The following is a 6,212-nucleotide window of genomic DNA, read 5'->3' as shown; positions in this document are numbered from 1 at the left end:
AGATAAAGATAGAACATCAGAAGCCAGCTGGAACACTGCAACCGTTAGATATTCCAAAGTGGAAATGGGATGATATTTCCATGGATTTCATCACTGGACTGCCAAGAACACCCTCGAGTAAGGATGCTATTTGGGTGATAGTAGACCGACTCACCAAATCGGCTCACTTTTTGGCAATCAAGTTTACCTCTACATTAGAGAAATTTGCTGAGATATACATTAAGGAGATAGTTAGACTTCATGGTATACCCTCTAGAATTGTGTCAGATCGTGACCCAAGGTTCACTTCAAACTTTTAGGGTGCGCTACAAAAGGCTATGGGTACCAGACTGAGTTTTAGCACCGCATACCACCCCCAAACAGATGGACAAACAGAGAGGACGATCCAGACTTTGGAGGACATGTTGAGAGCTTGTGCCATTGAACTACCAGGTAGTTGGGATAATCATCTGCCATTAGCTGAATTTGCCTATAATAACAGCTATCATTCTAGTATTGGGATGGCGCCTTATGAGGCCTTGTATGGCAGGAAGTGTAGATCGCCTTTGTGTTGGACAGAATTAAGTGAGAGGAGTATCATTGGTCCAGAAATTGTAGAGCAGACCACCCAGAAGATTGCAATGATTAAGCAAAAATTGCTAACAGCTCAGAGTCGACAGAAGAGCTATGCTGATAAGAGAAGACGACCGTTAGAGTTTCAAGTAGGAGATCATGTATTTTTGAAGGTTTCTCCGATGACAGGCATTGGTAGATCCATTAAGGCAAAGAAGTTGACACCTAGATTTATGGGCCCGTATGAGATCTTGGAGCGAATTGGACCTGCTGCATATAGAGTTGCATTGCCTCCACAGATTGCAGGTATCCATAATGTATTTCACGTATCACAGTTGAAGAAGTACAACCCGGATCCTCTTGTGCCAACTTAGGACATATCTTCTTTGTGAAGCATGTAAACTCTAATCCTTTTTATTAAAAGTATTTATATGACCAAGAGGATTATATCTGTCCCTCTTGATTCATGACCTGATTTAAATAACATGCTATGAGGATCATGTCTGTCCCTCATGGTTCTAATTGCTTTTTGAGATATTTTAAGACCTGTGGTATATTGTCTTGGATGTATCATGGTAGAAATTTTTCTACCATGATAAGGGTATGATAAGGGTTCAATGAAAAAAAAAATGATTTCTTGAATTAATAATTTGCGAAAAATCGGTTTGTAAATTTGAGGGTGTTACATATTGGTATCAGAGCATATAGTCGGTTGGCAATATACATTGTTATGGTGCTTCTCATTGTATGGCCATGATATAGCTAGGCTAATTTTATTATTTATATCTTGTATCCTTTAGGAGGGGAGAGAAAATGCCTGTTACTCGTGGTAACTCAGGATTCCAACATGAGCACCTGCCACCGCCACTGCCAAATGAGGAGCCTGACTTGGCGGAATTAAGAATGCTTGTAAAAACATTAACAGACAAGGTTCAAGGATACGAACAAGAGTTGACGGAGCTAAAGAGGCAAAAGGTAACTGAAAATGGAGATAGGGCTCATGTTGAGAGTCATGTGGGGGAAGGCAGTTCCTCACATCCTGCCACTCTGAGAGATCATGAGTCTAGAAGGAAAGAAATTAGGCAGGAGGAACAGAGAGCCCTACTGACCATTACTGATGTGTGGGAAACTGTTAGGAAGTTTAACCCTCCTACGTTTGATGGTAACCTTAAACCATCCGTGGTAGAGGAATGGGTGAAGAGACTCGAATCCATCTTTCGAGTAGTCACATGCACCAGCAATCAAAAAGTACAAGTAGCATTAGTGCTCCTAGTGAAAGGAGCAAGAGATTGGTGGGAGACAGCAGGGCCCAGGGATGATTCTACACTCACCTGGGAGGAATTCAAGGAAAAATTATTCAGGCATTACTTTCCATCAGAGTTAAGGTCTGAGAAGGAAGCGGAATTCCATGCCTTTAAGCAAGGGAACCTCGATGAGGACACATTCATTGCTAAGTTTCAGGAGTTATCTAGATACTCCACGTACCTGCAGTATAGGGATGATTCCGAATGGAAGGCTAAGCGCTTATTGGAGAAGGCTAGACCAGAATTGAGGGAACAATTGGCTCATCTAGATATCCGAGATTATGATGAAATGTGCATAAAACTACAAGTAGTAGCTCGCAGTAAGAAGGAGGTTGAGAGAGAGAAGAGGGGTTATTCATATAGTAGACCCCCAACCTACCCTCGACCCACCGGAGGCATTATGAAGAAAAACCATCAGGGTTCGAGTAGCTCATGGAACCAAGGAAGGCAGAAGGGTCCATCTCAAAGGGGCCAAGGACAGAGGAGCTATCATAGTAGTTATCACGGGTCACAGAGGAGCCCAACAGTATCTACCCCTGCCCCGAGTACAGCGAGCTCTCAACAGTGCACTCAATGCGGGCGTCGTCATTTCGGACAGTGCTGGGTCTGTTACATTTGTGGGAAACCCGGTCACATTGCAAAGTTTTGTGGGGACAACCAGGGCTCAAATATGAAGAACCCTTCCCAACATCCTACTGTATGAGATCTTGGAGCGAATTGGATCTACTGCATATAGAGTTGCATTACCTCCACAGATTGCAGGTATCCATAATGTGTTCCACGTATCACAGTTGAAGAAGTACAACCCGGATCCCTCCCATGTTATTGAACCTGAAGAAGTAGAATTGAGGGAGAATTTGACCTTTAGATCCGAACTGGAGCGAATTGAGGACTTTAAGGACAAACAACTGCGCAATAAGACCATCCGACTCGTGAAGGTGATTTGGAAGGGTGGAGCCCTAGGTGATGCTACTTGGGAAACCGAGGAGAGTATGAGGCGAGATTATCCACATTTATTTGCTTAGGTACATAGTTTTTATGCTTATCTATTAAATTTTGAGGACAAAATTTCTAAAAGGAGGGGAGAATTGTAACATCCTAATTTTTTATATAATAAAGAAATTGTGGAATTTAGGTTTTGAGAAAAAAAAATGATAATAATAGGAATTTATATTATTTGAGGTTATTTAGAAATAATATTATGGTTAGGTATTTAATTATAAATTTAAAAATTTAAATTTAAAACCACATAAGCAATATTTAGTTAAGATATAATACATAAATAATTTTTTTTATGTATGTGTTGAAAAAAAAAAGAGAGAAAGTAGAAGGAACAAAAAAAAAAGGGGGTGGAAGGTTATTGTTTCTAAGTCCCACATTGGTTAGATGAGGAAAGAGAAGAGGTGCCTTCATGTATAAAAAGGAGGGGGTGTGTACATTAGGAAGCATGAGAGGCTAAGATGCAATTTAGAGAAAATTGCAACTTTTGGCCCAAAGGTTTGAATAATTAAATTCAAACCTATAGTTTTTTTTAATATAATTTTGGGACTCACAATCCCATTTTTATATTATTTTTCTCTCTTCCTCTCACGTTGCTCGGCGTTTTCTCGCAAGGGGGGATTATTTTCTTTTTCTTCAGGTATGTTCTAACTTTCCTGTTTAGATTAGCATTTAAAAATTTATTTAATTACAAAATTAATTTTATAGTTATTTTCTAAATAATATTAGCTTTCTAGTGATATGATTATTTTGTAGGATAGAGTAAATATTTTGATTAGGATTTTTCTATAGGATAGTTAATCTGATGATATGATGGATTAAAAATATAGGTTAAAATTCTTAGGGATATAAAAAATATTATAGAATATTTTTTTAAGGTTGAAACTCATGTTTAAGAATTTTGAGTTAAAATCTAGATCTATATGGTTGAATTTATGTGGAATCTGAGACGTAGGGATAAACCTATGATTATTAAATATTTATTTAAGTATGAATAGGTATTTTTGAGGTTATAGAAAGGTGATTTGAGACTTCAGGATAATTCTAAAATTTTTAATTTATTTTTGGATGAATTTTTAGAATGTAGAAGGATGAAATTGTGATACTAGAAGTGAATTGAGGATAAAAAAAAATAGTTCATTAGGGTACGAGAATTTTAGAAAAGAATTTGGGAAGTTAAATGAGGCATAAATCTTAAATTAGTGTTAATATGGACTATAGATTTAAGACTTTCTAACTCTTTAAATTAGAGTTATTTATTTTAATATAAAATTAATATATAGTATTGTGAAATAATTATGTAGATTATATTGACAAAGATAGTGGTGAAAAGGAGTTGTGAAGGGGAACTTGTTATTCAAGACACAAGGTAACCATTATTAATGTGTTGTGATGAGTGTGTTTGTGAATGGTTATGTGTTGTTTTGTTGTTTGGAAAAATTATGAATTATTGAAAATAAATACTGTATATACTTGTTTGAAATTATTGCCAAGTGGGTTAAAATTTTATTTTTTTATTTATCATGATGAGATATTATTGTTCGGATATATTCCTGTTTGGATATTTGAATGATGCATGACTTGTCAGGGTATTTTAATGTATGGTGTTAATGGGAATTTCTGTTCGGTTAATTATTACCACGTGGTAAGCCCTCATTGGACCCAATGAGTGGCGTGTCGCTTGGTCCAACTCACCTTTGGCCGGGTGATTTGGCGTCCGAGCATGGTGAAAGGAGGATATAAGGTGCAGTCATGCAATTAAATACTTGTTCGGTTTGTTTGAAAATATTGTTCGGTTAAATGTTTTGTGTGCCCACTTAGCAATCGCATGATTAGTTACATCCGCATGCATCATTACATATTAATTTTTGGTTACTGGGACTTTTAAGTCTCATTCCCCGTGGTTAATATTTTTACAGGAGCGAGTCCGGCCGAGAAAGCACCAGAGGTGTAATTATGGTGTATGAGACACCATCTTTTACGTTGCCTCTTATTTTGGATTATACAATGTATCTTGTGCCAACTTAGGACATATCTTCTTTGTGAAGCATGTAAACTCTAATCCTTTTTATTAAAAGTATTTATATGACCAAGAGGATTATATCTGTCCCTCTTGATTCATGACCTGATTTAAATAACATGCTATGAGGATCATGTCTGTCCCTCATGGTTCTAATTGCTTTTTGAGATATTTTAAGACCTGTGGTATATTGTCTTGGATGTATCATGGTAGAAATTTTTCTACCATGATAAGGGTATGATAAGGGTTCAATGAAAAAAAAATGATTTCTTGAATTAATAATTTGCGAAAAATCGGTTTGTAAATTTGAGGGTGTTACATATACCTCCAACCTCTACCACCTTAACAAAGTTGAGGCTAAGTCTGGTACCATTGAGTCACTTGATTCAATGGTACCAGACTTAGCCTCAACTTTGTTAAGGTGGTAGAGGTTGGAGGTTCGAGTCTAGGGAGGTTCCAAAAGACCCTGGAGAGACAGTGGTGAGGAATAACCACAGTACCACCTGTGGGAAAGTCGGCTTTGGTCCAGTGATGGGCCAGAGTCCAGTACCGAGTCGAGGCCCAAGGGGTGGCTCCGTACTGTTACATAAAAGGCGCCTTTTATGTAACAGTACGGAGCCACCCCTTGGGCCTCGACTCGGTACTGGACTCTGGCCCATCACTGGACCAAAGCCGACTTTCCCACTGGTGGTACTGTGGTTATTCCTCACCACTGCCTCTCCAGGGTCTTTTGGAACCTCCCTAGACTCGAACCTCGAACCTCTACCACCTTAACAAAGTTGAGGCTAAGTCTGGTACCATTGAATCAAGTGACTCAATGGTACCAGACTTAGCCTCAACTTTGTTAAGGTGGTAGAGGTTGGAGGTTCGAGTCTAGGGAGGTTCCAAAAGACCCTGGAGAGGCAGTGGTGAGGAATAACCACAGTACCACCTGTGGGAAAGTCGGCTTTGGTCCAGTGATGGGCCAGAGTCCAGTACCGAGTCGAGGCCCAAGGGGTGGCTCCGTACTGTTACATATGAGCACTCTGTCACGGGCTGAGAGTCTGGCGCAGCACACGGCGCCCGTGCGGCGTCCTGGAGGACCCCATAATCCTCAGGACAAGCCTTACCACGTACGGATCACACTGGTTTCGCCCTGCCATGGGCTCATCAGGGAGGCGGCACTAGCCCCCGACCAGTTGTGCACACAGTCCGAAGACTGAGGCAGAACACCCCCAATGCTAATGTCGCCCCCTTTACCCATATTGTGCGAGGCTAACCAGCGGACCGTTCATTATCTTGGTCTTTACACGGTCACGGAAATATCATCCGTGACATTCTCCCACACCCAATCTAGC

General features: G+C 39.7%; 1 long non-coding RNA gene across 1 annotated transcript; it reads left to right on the top strand.

The window, feature by feature from the left end:
* Positions 1-3,309: 3,309 nt before the first annotated feature.
* Positions 3,310-5,052, top strand: LOC129310473 (uncharacterized). Its single transcript, XR_008593121.1, has 3 exons — positions 3,310-3,495; positions 4,160-4,224; positions 4,775-5,052. It is a non-coding gene; the product is annotated as an uncharacterized LOC129310473 (long non-coding RNA).
* Positions 5,053-6,212: the final 1,160 nt, after the last annotated feature.

This window comes from Prosopis cineraria, unplaced genomic scaffold (genome assembly GCF_029017545.1).
Source record: "Prosopis cineraria cultivar Desert tree isolate PC_DT_omini unplaced genomic scaffold, ASM2901754v1 PC5, whole genome shotgun sequence".
Taxonomy (NCBI): domain Eukaryota; kingdom Viridiplantae; phylum Streptophyta; class Magnoliopsida; order Fabales; family Fabaceae; genus Prosopis; species Prosopis cineraria.
The sequence above is the reverse complement of the archived record's forward strand: the minus strand, read 5'-3'. Positions and strand labels throughout refer to the sequence as shown.